Raw genomic sequence first — 19161 nt, 5'->3', positions numbered from 1 at the left:
TACTGCCCAAAGGGATCAAGGCGAGAGCACACTGCAGCCTTCGATTGGCCCATGCTCACTGTTTAACCCAAGAGGTGCCCTAAGAAGTTGTCTGAGCAACTACACAAATTTGTGACTTGCTGCAACTCCAGACCTCACCTCGCTTTCTAATATCCAGTCTCTGACCCCAGGCTGACCCTGACTCTTGCCTCCTGATTCCAGCATGCAATCGCTAACCTGCAGAGGGACAGTGGAGCCTGCACAGACTGAGAGGGTAGTGCTGGTGTTGCCTGTGACTGTAGGAGTCAGGGAGCTGACACGCAGTGGGCACAGACAAGGCTTCCTCATGCCAGGGGTAGCAAGGTGCCTCACAACCATGGGTACCCCTGGAAAGCATCACAGGGAGCACTCAGCTCAGATGAGGAAAGGGATGCGAAAGTGACATCCTTTGTGCCTCCCCAATCATGAGCCAGATGTGGGCAGATGCAGGCTGCTCTAAATTCCACCTGCATCCCCAAAAGATTTATACAGCGGCTGGGATTAGCGAGATGTCAGAGAGCCCAGTCATGCCCACTTTGCTCCTACAGCTGTGAGGGAAGTGTGCAGGAGCTTCTCTAACAGTTCTGTGCCATGGGGGGAGAGAGGGGTCCCCCTAATACTGGAGTGATTCTGAGAGCTGGTAGACTGGCTGGGGATTTCATTTTATTTATTTATCTATTTTATGTCGGCAGTGCAGCACAGAGTGGCTGGATCACAACACAAAATCAGAGGAAAGCTGGTTTTGTGAATAATCACTGACCTGGAATTCAGGGGAGCTGGGTTTGATTCTTGGCCCCGCTATAGACTTCCTTTGTAACTTTCCGTGTTGCTTAATCTCTGCTTGCCTCAGTTCTTCATCTCTAAAGCAGGGACGTAATGACGCTTCCTTTCCCTCACGCTTTGTCTCTATTTTTCCTATTTAGATTAGAGCAGGGAAGGTGTCTCACCACAGATATATACAGCATCTATCTAGCACATTAGGACCCTAGTCTCCTTTCAGGCTTCAAGTGTCACCATAACATAAATAATAAAAAGTACTAAGATTTTTTGCCTGCTGTTGCAACTACATACGGCAGCATTGGCAGGGGTGGGAAAAGCTTCACCTTCTTCATACCACATTTTTAATCAATGGATGAATTACCCTGGGGCTGGATTTGTTTTTAACTGTGTCTTCAATGAGTAACTTGATCATTTTGTTTGAATATGACAAGAGCTGTTCTTTAACGCTAGGGATAATTACTATTACCAAAGCACAGCTTGAAGTGGGATGACAGTACTGTAAGCAGTCACCTACTCAGAGGAGTAGATAATTAGGAATATTGCTTAGCCATAGCCAGATCTACATCATGCACTACAACGAAAATGCTTTGTTTTGGTTTGGGGGGGCGGGGATTTGACTGGTCAGATGTGCAGCACTTAGTTGTGGGCAGACATTACTGTAAAAAAGGTGCTGAGGTCCTTTGCTAACAGGATTGTTCAGAGGAGAAAAGGGAATTAGAATTAGAAGCTATCGCAGGCTTCTTTCTAATGGTGATCCCAGAACTAACTGGGCTTCAGCAGATTATCACGTTCAAACTCACTGTGATTACCTGAGTAACGACACTGGAGATTACACACTGATCCTGCTGAATTGCATCAGACTGGAATGTTTGATATACACTATTCACCATGTGCTGACCTTTCTTCTGAGTTGTTGTGGGACACCGCTATGGCAATATGGAGCAGTTTGCTAATTTAATTCCCAGGATTCATTCTAAGTGCTCTGGATCTGATTCTCCTCTCACAGAAACTGGTGTTCATCAGGAGCAAGTGCACTGAAGTCAATGCAGTAAAACTATATAAAACTGGAGTTAGTGATGAGGTCTTTTGTATGTAAGATATGCGCTGTGATGTCAGCATAACAAAAAACCTAATACAGTCAAGAATGCTTTGAAAAACACTACCAGCTATTGTACATGTTTTAACTAATAATACTTAGAGACATACTATAACGTGCATAAAAGCTGGAGTAAGTAGCAGCAGCTACACTGTTGTTAAGGTTTTCTAATGTTTATATTCCAAGGGGGTCTCTTTCAGTTGTTTATAATGTCCTCAAACTTTTATCTTTCAAATTACTGAAAATTTCTAGGTCTGGTCACTTTCTGAGGTTAAATTTATTTTTGGTTTGGTTTGTGTTTGGTGGGGAGTTTGAGCGAAAACAGTCCTGCTGTTTTTCCATAGGAAGAGATGGGGTGGTGGGGGGAAATACACCTTTCCATTACAATTTTTTTCAAGCTTTCTTGAACAGATCTTGCACTTTAGAGATTGAAATTTGACAGGGACGTTTCCTGAAAAACAGGTACTTATATCAGTGACAATCTGCTTAGATTTGACTGAGTTTTAAGAGTAGAAAAAATGTACTTTGTGCATATCCTCTGTTTTTTATTGTACCACAGTAGATTTCTTTTTGAATGTACAATATCCCAGGATTCTTTTGGTCCAATGTATGCGTGTGTATTGAAGTTGAAAGTTAATCAATGGATAGTTTCTCCATGTTCTGTTACAGTTGTGGATTTTTGCATAAGAAAAATGAATACAATTTCTCACATGCAGATGGAATATCATTTGGGAAGATTTAAGAAATGAAACAGAGCTTCAGACATTAAGCTTGCAAAGAGAAGCACTCAGAAATTAGTAAATACCACAGTTAAGGTTGTATGTACATGTGCATTACATACAGTCTTTAATTTTTGGTCATGTGACATTTTTGTGCAGGATCGCGGTCTCAGGATTTACATTTACACTCTGTGTAGCTCACGGATGCCTTTGCAGCACTTTCTGTCCTGCATGGGAGGGGGGCCAGTCAGGAAGTTTTGGGGAAGTATTCATTTTTAGTTTAGCTGAGTTGATGCAAAGAGAGAATTTTAATGTAACTGTTTCTGTCCATTCTTGGCTTTCACAGCCTCTTAGAGCCTCACTTGGTTAATTTTAGGTTTTCCACTCATGCGGTTGAACCATTTCAGGCCAGCGTTTCTACTACCCGTCTCTCTTTTGAGGGGTTTATAACTCATCAATAATATTTTACATTGCACTGGAGCCAAAGCATTGCACAAACTTTGGGCTTGATCTTGCTTTCACTGGGAGTTCTGCCATTAAGGGTTTGCAGAATTGGGCTTTGTATGCATCCAGCACCATTAAGATGCAGCCTCTTCTGGGGAAGGGAGCAGCAACAAACAGTACACACCAATACTGTTCTACAACGTAGGGACGGGAGGTCCCCTATTCAGACAAAAATTGCCATAGGGACTTTTCTTGCCATTTTGTTTCTGTTTAGTTTTGTGTTTTTCTTTTTTTTTGGTGGGGGGGGCATACTACTCCCTTTTCTGCACCCTCTCCCTGCTCCCCCATGAGAATAACCTCTGTGGGCCCCACGGAGAGCCGTCTGATGGTTGAATGGTCTCCCCATTCCCAAACAGCCCATGGAGTGAGTGTATACCTTCTTCATCCCTTCTGCACCATGCCCAGACACCCTAGGTGTGGGCCAGGCCCGTCGTGAGCCCACATGGACATTGTAGGACTATAGCAGGGTGGTCACCCCACTCCAGCCCTGAAGGGGTTGAAACAGCTCCGGGTTGAGGGCTGCCCTGGGGAGGGCTGGAGAAAAGGGGTTAAAACAGCCAAGCTAGGCTGATTGGAGCAGCAGCTACAGCTGTGTCCAGCTCAATTAGGGCCCAGCTGTCCCTGACAAGAGGGTTGTGGGCCAGAAGTTGGAGGAGTCTCTCTCTAGGCAGCTTTGGACAGAGATGACCTTGCTGCTTGACGGAGCAAAGGGTACCGTGGGCAGAACAGTGCTGGGGAAGGGGCAGCTGAGCTGGGGACCTCAGGCCTGGCAACCTCCCAGGCTATGGCCTGACAGAAAGGCCTAGAGAGGTACTGGTCTGCAAGGGAAGGCAGTAGGTCCAAGCTCCCCTTGCCAATGATGAGTGGCCATTACACTGCAGTCTACCCCAGTGAACAGGGGCTAGATGATGACTGGCAGTAGCCACTGAGGCAAGGGGGGGATAGAGGGTTGGGGGTTCCCCTGGGAGGGGAGACCCAGCGTCTGGGGTACTGTGGTGGGCAGAACCTGAGGGTAAGGGGCACTGTGGTCCGGGAGGGTCATAGGGGCTGAGGCAGGTGAGCCACCAGCCAGCAGAGGGCACTCTGAGCTGGACAAGAGCTAATTCCCAGGATGACCAGCAGGAGGCACTGTGCCAGTGAGTCTCACTTCTCTACAAGGATGTTTGCATGGTCCTTCCTTCCATGGGAAGCAGAGCCGGGATTCGGTCCTGTATCCAGAGTCATATTGCCAGATACTTCTTATATCTTTTTCTTTCAAGAGCCTGAGATGTATTTATCTCTTGAGTAAACTCCTGTGCTTCCAGCAACATCTGCTTTTTGTGTTTCCAAGGCACAGTGTAGTGTGCTGTTCCATTGGGTCAATATTTTGTTTTTAAAAGCTTGCTAAATATTGTCTACAGCATTTAAAAAAATCTCATTAATGCACATTTGCATAATTACTGCAGATCAAATGTCAGCTTCCACACTGATGTGGTGGTGGTGTTTTTGAAAAACAACCACAATGATCACAAAAGAATCATGTTGGGAGACAAGAACATTTAATGTCCGAGAAAAACCTGTTTTGAAGTTGATGCTAAGGCAATAAGACAAAGAGACAAAACTAAAGAATTTCCAAAAAACATCTGGCACTGTCTTGAACTCACCTCAACATGTGTAGGTGAGGACTCACTCTATTACCAGTGTGTTGATTCACATAGTATAAAATATATGAGCTATGGTCCTCAGGGCAAAGCTAATATAACCAACTGTTGATGTGCAGTTTGTTGGTTTGTCACACCCTTAATGTAATTCAAACAGATTTTGGCCTGATGTTTTCTGTGACTATTATTTTATAGGTGACCCTCTCTGGTAGGATACCCATCTATCTATAAGTAAAGTCATGCATACTCTGTGGCAAGCTGAACCTAAATTCTGCAGTAAAATTCCTAAAGCTTGTGGCAACTTCATTTTAAATGTACCACAGAGGCTTTTAATAAATTAAATATGGGATTGAATATTACACTCGGTATAGTAGCCCCTGTGCTATATATTTTGATAGTAAACTGTGTATTTAACTCTGTCCCACATATTTAGTTTTTATATGACAAAGATTTTTGTACTGACCCTGTAGAACTGCATTGCAAAAGTTTCCTTTGGGAAGCTTGAGTTTTGGCAGCTGGATAAGGGGCAGTTGAGGTATCTGGTAGCTGAAGAAATGTAGAAATGTGAGGCAGTCTGAGGTTGTGGTCAAGCATATTAGCTGGATGTTTCTGCTAAAGGTTCACAATAAAAGCATTAGTACTGTCATTTTAAATTGTCATCTTTTGGTTTCAGAGTTAGCACCCCACTGAGATGAATGGGGCATTTAGCTCCTTTCAAAACTCTTTTTTTTTCAGGCTGCCTGCAGACTAAGGCAGATGACAATGCACTGTTCAGGTTTTCAAGGTTTGCTTTGCTTTGCAACCAAAATGGCTAGAAACATGATTTTACTTTTAAATAAAAGTTGGGATTCTAGAGCACAACTCTGCAACAAGGGTCAAAATACACAGCAAATTCTTCAGCCATGGAATGTAGGGGAGTCTGCCTACAGGTTACCCATGTACATAGAGTTTACACATACCCGATTCCTTCATCTGAAATTTCAGAATGGTAGAAACATTTCACATTCACCAATACATGAATGTTAGGTCATGTGGTCCTGTTCCCTGTCAGGGCAAGAATACTCCATACTGTATTTCTGTTAGAGTTTTCTCAATTCTAGTTTTAAATGTGCCAGATGCTGGAGCGTCTACCACTTCCGCACGTTGATTATTCCACAGTCTAGTCTGTTGCTTTTCCTGAGATTCAACCTGAATTTTCCCTCTCTTAATTTCAGCCCAAATGGATGATCTTTATTTTTCATTTGGGTGAGCAGAACTCTGGATTCTTCAGCTGTTGCATTTCAGGCTGTGATCTTGTCAGGTCTCCTCAAGCTAAGTGCCACCAGGGTTTGCCTCCACACAGATGGGAGGCTCTGTCAGTATAAACCCAGAATATAAAACCTCAAAGTATAAAGAGCACATCAGGGAGGGGTCTGATTCAGCATGGGGTGCTCTTTCCTGGGAGCTGGTACTGAACATATGCCCCAGAATGATGTGTGGGATACTGGACTGTTGATGGCCTGACTCTTAGAAAGCCAAGACCCTGGCCTCTTGTCGTCATTAAATGTCCCATGGTATTTTCAAATAGCAGTGTTAGCTCCTGTGTGCTAGCTAAATCCTAATTAGGTAAATACTCTCTCCCTGTTTAATTCCTCCTTTGAATGAATATGGCATTCTTCATTTCCTGAACTGTTGTTCTTTATAGAGTTTAAAAACTGCCAGGTTCCACCCCAGAGAAGGCTGCATTTTGGTGTGAAGAGGTATGCTCCAGGTATATGAATACCTCTTCCAAGGGTTGTGATGGTGTACACTCATTAGTCAAACAAAGCTCTTTGACATTCAGTGCTTGTCTCCACAAGCCTCACACATCTACAACTAACCCAAGAGCATTGGATCTGATGCAGTATCTGCCCCCAGATACTGTGTTTGATACTAAAGACTGGTGCTTCAGAAAAGCTGACCTGTCATTTCTTATTGCAGGCTGGCAGTCCAACCTCCGTTTCTGCTCCTCATAGCTTCTCTCGAACCTCTGTTATGCCATCCAATCAGGACATCTGCAGGTAATGTTTGTTGTTTGTAGAGCTGCAGTGGGGCCTGTACAAGGACCAATTTATGAAAAAATCATGTACACCAGGAAGTAAGCAATCTAGGGCTCTGATTCTAAATGTCCCATTTGTTTCTCTCGAATACTGTCTAGTGCTGCTCCATGGGATCCACCTACTGTTTGCTTGCTGTGTTTACCAGCCCAACACTAGCCATAATTCTTGTTTCTTCACTTTGATTATACGTGTTCCCTTGTATAATTGTTTTTACTTTCTGTGCTTTTATTCCACTGTTCTGCATGCAGTTCCAGTGCAGTATTTTCTGAATGTTGTCATCACAGTCCAGTGCAGTCTGCTGTTGTCTTGAAAAATCCTCACTGCCAGAATTCTCTGACACAGGGGGTCACAGTGACAGTAATCTGTCAGGACACGTTACAGGCATCAAAGAGAAACTCCCATGGGCAGGATTGGGTCCATGCGCTTGAGTCTGCTAAAAATGCAAAAGCCGCCCGAGCTCTTAAATTCTCCAAGTCCCTCAACGACGTGGACCAGAAGGCACAGAGCACACAGAGAGCTCTAACTATGGGGAGCGAACGTGCTCTGAAGGCAAACTGACCCCGACACAGGAGCAGTGTTTAAGGATTAACAGATTTAATCAGAAAGAGAAGAAATCACTCAATCTCAGGCCTTCTTTTAGCAATTCTAAACACTCTTACATGCCGTCTCTTTCCCCACCTACTCGAGCGCTTCGGGAGCAACCGAGAACCACCACGCGGTGCATATACCTCTCCTGGATGACAAGGTGGACAATGAGATGTCAGCAAGAAGCAAAAAGCTGCTGCGCTACCTCTTTTCCTTCTCCCACAGCTCAAGTGCCAGCAGCCTGCATAAGTTCCATGAACTAGAGAGCTATCCAAGCCACTTCCAAACTGCAAAATCCTCCAGCGTGCTGGTGGAAAGCACAGGCTTCTGCTCTGATGACATGGGGGATGATGACGTATTCGAGGACAGTGCCTCCGTGAGGTTGAAATCAAAGGAGCTGCGGGCACCACTGTGTTCAGTTGAGAAAGACAGTGACCTAGACTGCCCTTCTCCCCTGTCAGAAAAATTCCCCCCTCTTTCCCCTGTGTCCACGTCGGGGGATGCCTGCAGGTTGGTTTACAGAGAACGCCTTCCTCTGCCCCCTCCCACACTCGCGGTGACCTGCTCTGCTTTCTCTGCCTTTGTGTTCTCTCACCTTGCTTTAATATGTGCAGTTTGAGGCCTGCTGTTTTTCCAATGCTTTATTAGTCCACTAAGTGGAAGCTTGCCTTTAAGTCAGTAAATTCTTTGCAACCCAAAGCAATTTGCTTCACAGCTCCGCAGTCCAAAGTGGTTTTATTGGTGCCAAACCCAGGAATATCTGAGAGAATCAGCTACACATATTAAAGGCCAAGCTGAACGTTCTTAGCTTAAAGAGCAATGTGCTTTGCTGACGGTCATTGGAAGATGGGCCATTTAAGTGTCACTTCCTAGATTTGATCAACTTATGTATGATTTTTTTTGGTAAAGCTTTTCTGTTTATTTCCATGTATCTGTTCATAAAGGGCCTCGGGTGAAAAGCGTAATTCAAGGGCTCACTGTTAGCGATGAGCCAGAACATGGCCCTGATGCGTGTCCATCGTGTGGGGCCAAACAAGTGAGGTGTGGTCTGGATGGACTGTGCCGCTTCAGAAACTTAACCAGATCCGGAAGATATAAAGCCCCATCAGAGGCAGCTACCTAGTTCTGCCCCCTCATCCGGGTGCAGAGTCTGCCACTCTGCCTCAGCCTGGTTTTGGGTAGGCACTCGGTATAGTGAGAATTGGCCCCTGTTCTCCTATCAATCATCCTCTCCAACTCCTTTCTCTCCCCTACAAGTGACCCAACCTCTGCAAAGGCCATAATGTATCCCTGCTTCCTGACTCCTTTCCTGTTACCACCTGCCTCCCCAATGCTACTCACTCTGCCCCTTGTTCAGCACAGTCCACCTCATTGCTGCTTCTCATCCCTGGGCCCAGTGATACTTGCCAGCCCACTTACCTTCACCACTTGGCTCCTCAGCCAGCAGTCAGAGTGCAAAGTAGCAGCTGGGTCACAGGGACTCAATAAGGGTTTCCGACAGTGGGTAGGTGGGATGCTCCAGAAGATATTGGTCCCATCCTCACTGACCTTCTGCACTCGTGCCCCCAGTGTTTCTTCATTAACTTTTTAAAACAACCTCATAGGAAATTAATTATCCATCTGCTTCCGTGGCAATATGCTGAACCAAGTGTCTCCGTTAACTGGAGCTTGAAATGGAATTGGAACTGCAGTACCTTGGAATGGCAACGTATTGGGAGAGGAGCTACTCAGTGCCCACTAGGTTAATCGATAGGGAATATGGGGAACCTTACTGTAGCTGTCATTGGCAGCCATTGCAAAGTGAGTGAGTTGAGATGGGCAGAAGATCTAAACATTCCCAACTTTGGCAAGAGTCAGACCAGAGCTTTGCAGCCTGAGTCCATCTCTTGGTAACTTTTACTAGAAATAATCCATCCCAGAAGGCAAGATTCAGGCCTCATAGGTTAGCCCTTCATGTTCTTGTGGAGTTTGTGTGGGTGTGGTGGTTTCTGGTTTTTTTTGTTTATTTGTTTTTTTTTTTTTTTAATTGTAAACCAGAGTTAGGTTTACACCTCTGTGAGCATGTTCTGTCATGGGAAGTGTCCGTACTGCTTAAATGCCACACTCAGTAAAGTACTATTGTTCTGGTAGACAAGACGATGCGTTGTAATTTCTTACCCTGTTCTTTCTCTTTTCATTATCAAATCTCTTTCAGACCTTATGTGTCTGACCAGTGAGCTAGAGAGAAATTGTGTAGTTAGCAGTGTTTGTGCTCAGTTATTGTGTGTCATATTTTATTTTATTTGTTGGTATTTCTTATTGATAAATTTCTTGGTTTGAAATGTATGTCGTTTGGAATCTTCACTGGTTGACCGTGCCTGATCACAAATGTTAAAAGCCTCCTCTACGTTGTTTTGGTTTTCCCTGTCTCTGCTACTGCCTCCTAATGAGCTGCTTTGCTCCTGATTCAGGATATGTCACCGTGAAGGAGATGAGGAAAGCCCCTTGATTACCCCCTGTCACTGCACAGGAAGTCTTCATTTTGTGCACCAAGCCTGCCTGCAGCAGTGGATCAAGAGCTCAGACACCGATGTTCTGAACTCTGCAAGTATGAGTTCATCATGGAGACCAAATTAAAGCCCCTACGAAAGGTACCAAATGGACTAAAGGTAAAAATCCACTGCTATCTACATACTACACAGACCACAGTGAGAGATTATGTCATACTCTATCAAAAAAACTGAGGAACCACCTGATCAGCATCCTATACAGCAAACAGGAAAACATCAAAAAAGAGCTCTCCAACCTGGAGACTCTCATTAATAACCAAACTTCTATACAAACGGACTTCACTAGAATAAGACAGGAGATCTACATTACTCACTCACCTCTCTTCAAAGGAAAAAGGACTGTAAGCTGTCTAAACTCCTACCTGCCACATGGGCCACAACAGTGGTACCCCTAACCCACCCAGCAATATCGTCAATCTATCCAACTACACACTCAGCCCAGAAGAAAAGTCTGTCCTATCTCGGGGACTCTCTTTCTGCCCTGCCACCCCCACCAACATGATACAGTTCTGTGGCGATCTGGAAGCCTACTTTCGCCGTCTCCGACTCAAAGAATACTTCCAGGACAACCCTGAACAGTGCACTGATACACGGGTGCCCTCCCACCAACAGCACAAGAAAAAGAACTCCACATGGACTCCTCCTGAGGGTCGAAATGACAGCCTGGACCTATACATGAATGCTTCCGCGGCATGCACAGGCAGAAATCGTGGAACAACAACATCGCTTGCCTCACAACCTAAGTCGTGCAGAATGCAATGCCATCCACAGCCTCAGAAAACCATCCTGACATTATCATCAAAGAGGCTGATAAAGGAGGTGCCGTTGTCATCATGAACAGGTCTGACTATCAAAAGGAGGCAGCCAGACAACTCTCCAATACCAAATTCTACAGGCCACTTCCCTCAGATCCCACTGAGGAATACACTAAGAAACTACAGCATCTACTCAGGACACTCCCTACACTAACACCAGAAGAAATCAACATACCCCTAGAGCCCCGACCAGGGTTATTCTATCTACTACTCAAGATCCACAAACCCGGAAATCCTGGACGCCCCATCATCTCGGGCATTGGCACTCTCACTGAAGGACTGTCTGGATATATGGACTCTCTACTCAGACCCTATGCCACCAGCACTCCCAGCTATCTCCGTGACACCACTGATTTCCTGAGGAAACTACAATGCATTGGTGACCTCCCAGAAAACACCATCCTAGCCACCGTGGATGTAGAGGCTCTCTACACAAACATCCCACACACAGATGGAATACAAGCTGTCAGGAACACTATCCCTGATGATGCCACAGCACAACTGGCTGCTGAGCTCTGTGCCTTTATACTTACACACAACTATTTCAAATTTGATGACAATATATATCTCCAGATCAGTGGCACTGCTATGGGCACCCGCATGGCCCCACAATATGCCAATATCTTCATGGCCGACCTGGAACAAACGCTTCCTCAGCTCTCGTCCACTCACACCCCTTCTCTATCTACGCTACATTGATGACATCTTCATCATCTGGACCCATGGAAGGAGACTCTGGAAAAATTCCACCATGATTTCAACAGTTTCCACCCCACCATCAACCTCAGCCTGGACCAATCTACACGGGAGGTCCACTTTCTTGACACCACGGTGCAAATAAGTGATGGTCACATTAACACCACCCTATATCGAAAACCCACCGACCGCTATGCCTACCTTCATGCCTCCAGCTTCCACCCCGGGCACATCACACGATCCATTGTCTACAGCCAAACACTGAGGTACAACCGCATCTGCTCTGACCCCTCAGACAGAGACCAACACCTACAAAACCTCCACCAAGCATTCTCAAAACTACAATACCCGCACGAGGAAATAAGGAAACAGATCAACAGAGCCAGACGTGTACCCAGAAGCCTCCTACTGCAAGACAAACCCAAGAGAGAAACCAACAGGACTCCACTGGCCATCACATACAGCCCCCAGCTAAAACCCCCCAACGCATCATCAAGGATCTACAACCCATCCTGGACAATGATCCCACACTTTCACAGGCCTTGGGTGGCAGGCCAATCCTTGCCCACAGACAACCTGCCAACCTGAAACATATTCTCACCAGTAACTGCACACCACACCATAATAACTCTAGCTCAGGAACCAATCCATGCAACAAACCTCGATGCCAACTCTGCCCACATATCTACACCAGCGACACCATCACAGGACCTAACCAGATCAGCCACACCATCACTGGTTCATTCACCTGCACATCCACCAATGTAATATACGCCATCATATGCCAGCAATGCCCTCTGCTATGTACATCGGCCAAACTGGACAGTCTCTACGGAAAAGGATAAATGGGACACAAATCAGACATTAGGAATGGCAATATACAAAAACCTTTAGGAGAGCACTTCAACCTCCCTGGCCACACTATAGCAGATCTTAAGGTGGCCATCGTGCAGCAAAAAAACTTCAGGACCAGACTTCAAAGAGAAACTGCTGAGCTTCAGTTCATCTGCAAATTTGACACCATCAGCTCAGGATTGAACAAAGACTGTGAATGGCTTGCCAATTACAGAACCAGTTTCTCCTCTCTTGGTTTTCAAACCTCAACTGCTAGAACAGGGCCTCATCCTCCCTGATTGAACTGACCTCGTTATCTCTAGCTTGCTTGCTAGCACACATATATATACCTGCCCCTGGATATTTCCATTACATGCATCTGAGGAAGTGGGTATTCACCCACGAAAGCTCATGCTCCAAAACGTCTGTTAGTCTATAAGGTGCCACAGGATTCTTTGCTGCTTTTACGAAAGGTAGGTCCAAGGACTGGTTCCAAAGAAATAGTTTGCCTTAAAAGTGTGGCACTGCTCGCAAAAGTGACTCTTTTTTTAAACATGGCACAGTGGGACTCCATGCTTATCATCCCTCAGTGATTCCATATACAGTCTGCTCAATTTTATAAATCTGTATTTTCTACTGAAAATGCAACCTGGATCTGAGAGTCAAGCTGGATTTTTTTCTGGTTTCATGCATCACCAGTAATAAAGAATCTGCTGTCAGAACTTAATTGACAATCCTGTTGATGCTGCCCAAGCCAGAAAAAAATCTATTTTCCTCTCCAGTGATTGGGTTGGCTCCACAGGACTAACAGGAATAAAAAAGAGGAAACATTTATTGTAGTCAGCAAAGTCAGCAGCTGTAACTCTGAAAGTACACCAGGAACTGGTCTGTTTTGTTAGGACCTACCATTTCTACAGTCACCTTTCAGAGCTGAGACCCACTCTAAAGCACAGGATTTGCTGTACTGTTGCCCATATGGTTTATGAATTTTCTTGAAGATGTGGGAATTGTAGGCTCTGTATCTTTCATATTTATTTGTAAAATGATTCCACTGAAGTCCTTTGGTTACATAAAAAATAATAATGTAGCAAATTTTTTTTAAAGCCAAAATCTTATTTATGGTGCAATGAAATTCACCCAGAAAAATAATGTTTTGTTTCTTTTTTGCACTGAACATACATAGTAACATTTTATGACTTCAACTTGCTAGAACCAACAGCTATTATTTAACACTTTCTGCCATCTATACACCACTGACTTACCTTACCGATACTGACGAACACAAGGATCTGTCCATTGTTGTGTCCGGTATCCATTTCCCTATCCCAAATACCTCTGTCTTTCAAAGGCAAGTTGATGCTCACCAGTAGGATTTCTGCATAAGAACCACTAATATTCTTAGCACTGGCAAATCATGCTGTGCCTGCCCATGTTAGAGGTTAATAAAAGTAACCTCAGTCTGGGACAAGAATAAGCATAGAAGATTAAATCAAGCAGATGATCCTGAATCACTAGGATGGGGAGTCCAAAGTGTAACCATCCAAGGGCTGTAATGGTAGTTGGCCAGGATCCCAAAGCCACTACTAATCTACAGAAAATGAAGCAGATTTCAGCCACCTTCATCTTTAATACAGAAGTGCAGTCTGCAAAATATATAGCTCAGGACATGATGCTGTTCTGAACAGAGACCTCTTGGATCACGATGGAGACCTGCATTTTGGGGCCTGTTGTTTCTCCCAGCCTCGCCTTCTTATATGTGGAGGAAGTTACCTGTGAGCTGCACTGTAGAACATCCTGGGTGCCATTGGGCCTGCAGGTCATGCTTTGGCCATCCCTGATGTTGGACCACAAAGAAGACCAAACAAAAATAAATAAATAAGGCAAGGATAAAAACACAATAGTCTAAATTAACAAACTGGCTAGTGGTTTTGGGGCATCTCAGTTTTTTGAGGTGTCAAATTTGGAACACCATGAGTGGATTGCTCAGCATTTTCTAAAAAACTCATCCCTATGAGGTATACCACACTGGGCACCCAGAAAGGGAAATATCCAAAATCCACTCATCATTTCTGAAAATTTAATCTATTATGAAGAAACCAGGTACCAAAAATGATCAGAAACAGAACCATAAACGGGGGAGATGGGGAGGAGGGAACACAAACAAACAAAATGGAATTAGGCCTCAAAAGTTCCTGAGATTCAAACTGCAGTCAAGCTGACACCTCATCCTCAATTCCTCCTGTATTGTATCCTGTCAGTCAGGAGAAAATAACCTGTAGCGGGACTGTGAACAAGAGAAGGCCAAAATATAGGCGTGGTGCTTGCCAGTAGCATAAGAATCAAAGTGATCATCCCAGGTTTAACTTCAAGTCCCAGTGGGGATAAAGCAGTCATGAATCAGGTCTGTAAAGTGTTTGGCCCATTGACCCCGTAAGGAGAGAGTCCGAGTTTCCAACAGAGCTAGGAAACAACAACCCAGCTTATGAAGTAGAGCTGGTCAAAACATGGGAGCTTTTTCCTTGTAAAATTTTTATGAAAATGAAATAAAAAATCATTTTAATCTAAGTTTTCCACAGGAAAAAAATGATTTTTGGCAGAATTTGGTAACTGGAATATTTGGCCAAACACACAAATATTTTGATTTGGAAATGATGCCATGGTGCCTCATGGGAGTTGTGGTTGAGAAGCCTCAAGCTCCTTTTTCTCTGTTATAAGCTCTTTAGGCCAAATTCATCCATGCATTGTCAAATGCAACCCAATGGGCTTGCATAGCTGTAATGGAGAAGAGACTATGCGTGGCTCACAGTGTACCTAGAGAAGGTGTGTGAAGGATTTGTCCAATGTGAATATGAGACGGAAATGCCAGACTCATTCTCAAATGCATCAAAAATAAAAGCCTTTTTCGAGTGATTACCAGTGGTAAATGTCTTTAAAAATGTCTAATTTTTTTGCATCCTTCCTACTTAGTAATGGCCAAAACGTTGTGGTTTCTAATGGGACTATAACAAAATCATTGATGGCTTGGTAATCAGCATACATCTGGGCATTTCAGATGGTACTTCATCTCATTGTCTCTACTGGTTATTCAGAGGGGAAGTGTGGTTCCGCATTAATGTACTTGAATATAAAACATAGGTAGCAACTTCCATTGTTTCATCAAATAGCCTAGTATGTACGCACTGAATACCTAGACCTAAAAGCATCAGTTTCCATTGCTTGAACTAAAGTCAGGCTATACATCTGGGGGCTGTAACAGACTCCTATCCTCTGTGGGTTGGGTACAGAGATGGGCATGTAACACACACTGACCAGTGGCTCGCCCATTCATTTCTATAGCAGTGTTTTTATATTAGTGGTGCCAAACCTTCCTGAGCAACTACCATTTTGCCAGGCGTACTTACTGGTGCCCCCCACCTCTCATTCGGCCACAGAGCAGTGGGCACTCTTAACAGGCAGTGTTGCTTAGGCTGTACAAAACTGGGTTTGGGATCAGCCCGAGCCCTGCTGCACCACTGAAGTGTGTACAGGTAAATAAGGCGTGAGCAGCAGCAGTGCACCGAGGCCCAGCACAGAGATTTATTGTTAAGACCAGCTCCTGCTCCCACTGAAGTCATGGGAGTAAGATTGGAGCCAAAAGTCACAAGGGAGAAACTGGAGTGCCAGTCACTACTGCTTGAACTTGCACCCTGATATATGGACTAGTGGGTTGCGGCAACTACCTGACATAATGACATTTAAAAAGAAATGCTTCTGTGTGTTGTGAGGAAAACAGCCTCTGCCTGTCAGGTGTGTTCACTAGTGTTCCTTTCATCCACTGCTCTTGCTTCCACAAACCTCTAACCGCTTGCTCTGCCTTCTGGATTTCTTGCTAGTGGGAGAAGTTGCAGATGACGGCCAGTGAGAGGAGGAAGATCATGTGTTCTGTAACATTCCATATCATTGCCATCACCTGCGTCGTGTGGTCTCTGTATGTCCTTATAGACAGGACTGCTGAAGAGATTAAACAGGGACAGACTACTGGTATGTTACTTTATTTTGTTTCTTATTTAAGTGACTCTGAATGGAAAGAGGCAGATCTGTTGAGCAAGATGATGTTTTTTTTAAACTGTCAGATCTCTGACTTTAGTAATTAAAATAAGACCCGAAGTTGCACCATTTTAACTAAAGGTGTGATTATAAACCAGGTTAGTTAAACTAGTGCAACTTTGTGTGTGGACATTCTTAAATCGATTTAAACCTGGCTTATCAGTGTAGTTTGCACCAGTAAAATGTATGGCTGCAAGCTAATCCAGTCTAACCAGTTTTAAACCAATACAAGTGTTCACGCACGAAGTTGCAGTGCTTTAACTAAATCTATTTTTAAACCGGTACCAATCCTGTGTAGACAAGGCCTAAGTGTTTCCTGATTTTTATTCCTAGTAGCCCTGCAGAGCTAGCACAGCTAAAAAGAGAGGGAGCTAGATTCAGCACCTCCTTATTCATTGGTAACAGAATTGTGTATTAAAGTCCAATCAGTTACATGATGCATTGACACAGTTGTCACTAAGGACAGAGTTTGTCCTGCTGAAATTTCATTCCTGGAAGTGATGAAGGAACCACAAGAACCTAGCCTGACTCTTAGATCTCAGGTTGCATTTGAAGGGCTAACAGTTAAAAATAAAACAGAAAAATATAACCCACATTTTTACGTGTAAGCAAAGCACATTTGCTGTGGAAATAATTGAGCGTCAATAAATTTGGAAGCCCACAGTCATTTTTAAGTGCAGCCACTTTTCAAAGTATACATTTTCATGACTTACTGTCATTTTTCATTTTCAGTTGTAGTTTGATTGTACTTGATTTTTGTTTAGCAAAGAGGCTGCTTTGAATGAAAGCTTCTGGTCTCTCTTCCATCTGACAGCATCATCTATGGGCGTATTGAAAATTGTTGGCCTTTTAATGCAAGGGATCAATATGCTTATGAAAAGCATATGCTTTCAAACATTTACAGCCTTTAGGTCATTTTAGATGAGCATAAATAGGAATAGCATGAATATTTAGTACTTGGTACTGTACTCCGTTTCAGAATTCAAATGAAATGAGCAATCTGATGAGTACTACAGTAAGCTGGCTAGTGCGTGTGTGTGTGCATGCGTGCGTGTGTGCATGCATCACTGCCTCCATTGGATAGAATTGGAACTGCTGGGCTGCATGGCATAGGTCCTATACTGCTAACAGCTAATGGGGTTGTATTTGTAACCCAGTGGCAGGGTCCTGTGCTTTTTGAGCAAGAGAATCTGAGTTCTGTCCCTGCCACTGCTGAGCAGTTCCAAATGGTCATGTGTGTGCAGCACAGTGACAGATGTCGTGTCCAAGGTGGTCATGGATTTGTTATAGTATTGTTAATTCTCCATTAAACTTGAAAATGGGTGGATCAGCGTGATGTCATGGTCTTTCCTGCAATGCCCCTGACCAGCCAGTAATGGAGAGGGTTGATATGTATAGTACCTACACTGGAGAAGATATACAGTACTAATGGTCTCTAAATCTAGCAGACAGAGCTATAACAAGATCCACTGGCTGGGCGTCCAATAGGGACAAATTCAAACTAAAATAATACTGCACATTTATAATAGCGAGAGTAGGCTTACCAAGGGATGTGGTAAATTGTCCACCATTTACAGCCTTTAAATCAAGATTGGACGTCTCTTTCTAAAAGAGATGCTGTAGTTCAACTCTAAGTTATTGGGCTGGATATAGGGACTACTAGGTGAAGCTGTCTTGCCTGTGTTAGGCCTGAGGTCTGACTAGATGGTCCCTTTCAGCCTTAAAGCCTGTGAATCCATATGTTGTGTGATCACTGAGTGGGCAGGAAGAGGTATAAAGGAGACTGAACTGTTTGCGAGCTGCTGTTATACCCTGTAGGGGGTAGTACTTCCCGTGGGCTGTACACAGAGTAAAACAGGGGGTTGAGTGTGAACAGACCTATTAACTGGAACTGACAGGCTTTCAAAAACGAGAACATAACTGTTGGTATAACAAGAACTGTTTGCATTAAACAAACCCTGCGACAGAGAACGGTGTACTTGTAAAGAGAACTGCCTACCACACTTGCACCCTGTGGACTTTGAGAACTGGACTAGCTGCTGCTCAAGTCCGGGACCTGACTTACCTCTTCTGTAAAGTGCCCTGTACACCTATGGCATCTTATCAATAATAATAAAGGAACCTGGGAGTGATCACATCTGTTTGCTCTCATACAGTACTGACAAGGATTTTAACCCAAATTCAGATGGGTTTGCATGTGAGATTCTGATTGTGGCCTATTCTGTGTCTCTCATTTAAAGGATACTGTGCAGCCTAACTAATATTAATGTGGTCCTTTCCTTTCCTCCAGGGATTCTAGAGTGGCCATTTTGGACTAAGCTGGTAGTTGTGGCTATTGGCTTCACTGGAGGACTTCTATTCATGTATGTCCAGTGCAAAGTGTATGTACAGCTGTGGAAGAGACTTAAGGCTTATAACCGAGTAATATATGTACAGAACTGTCCAGAAACTAGCAAAAAGAGTATCTTTGAAAAACCTGCATTAATGGAGCCAAACATTGAAAATAAAGAAATGTTTGGGGTCCACCATTCAGATACAAACTCTTCACATTACACAGAGCCTGAAGACTGTGGTGCAGAAATCCTTCATGTCTGATCTTTGGGGGCCAGGGAACGGTGAAGATTCTGTATGTTCCTGAGGATAAAAAGCATCATTGTTTACTGCAAACTGCTCTACCTTTTTAAAATCAGCTAACAGCCTAGCACTGGTGGATTACTTTAAAAAAAAAAAAAAAAAGCATTTGTTTTACCCCCCCTGACAT

At 44.0% G+C, this 19161-nt stretch overlaps 1 protein-coding gene and 1 pseudogene across 1 annotated transcript in view; both read left to right on the top strand.

The window, feature by feature from the left end:
- Positions 1-19161, top strand: part of LOC127053883 (uncharacterized) — a 412316-nt gene that overhangs the window by 391907 nt on the left and 1248 nt on the right. The window lies entirely within an intron of this gene.
- Positions 4767-19154, top strand: LOC127053882 (uncharacterized; annotated as a pseudogene).

This window comes from Gopherus flavomarginatus, chromosome 6 (genome assembly GCF_025201925.1).
Source record: "Gopherus flavomarginatus isolate rGopFla2 chromosome 6, rGopFla2.mat.asm, whole genome shotgun sequence".
NCBI classification, from domain to species: Eukaryota; Metazoa; Chordata; order Testudines; family Testudinidae; genus Gopherus; species Gopherus flavomarginatus.
Note: the sequence above shows the minus strand (reverse complement) of the source record. Positions and strands in the feature narration are given on the sequence as shown.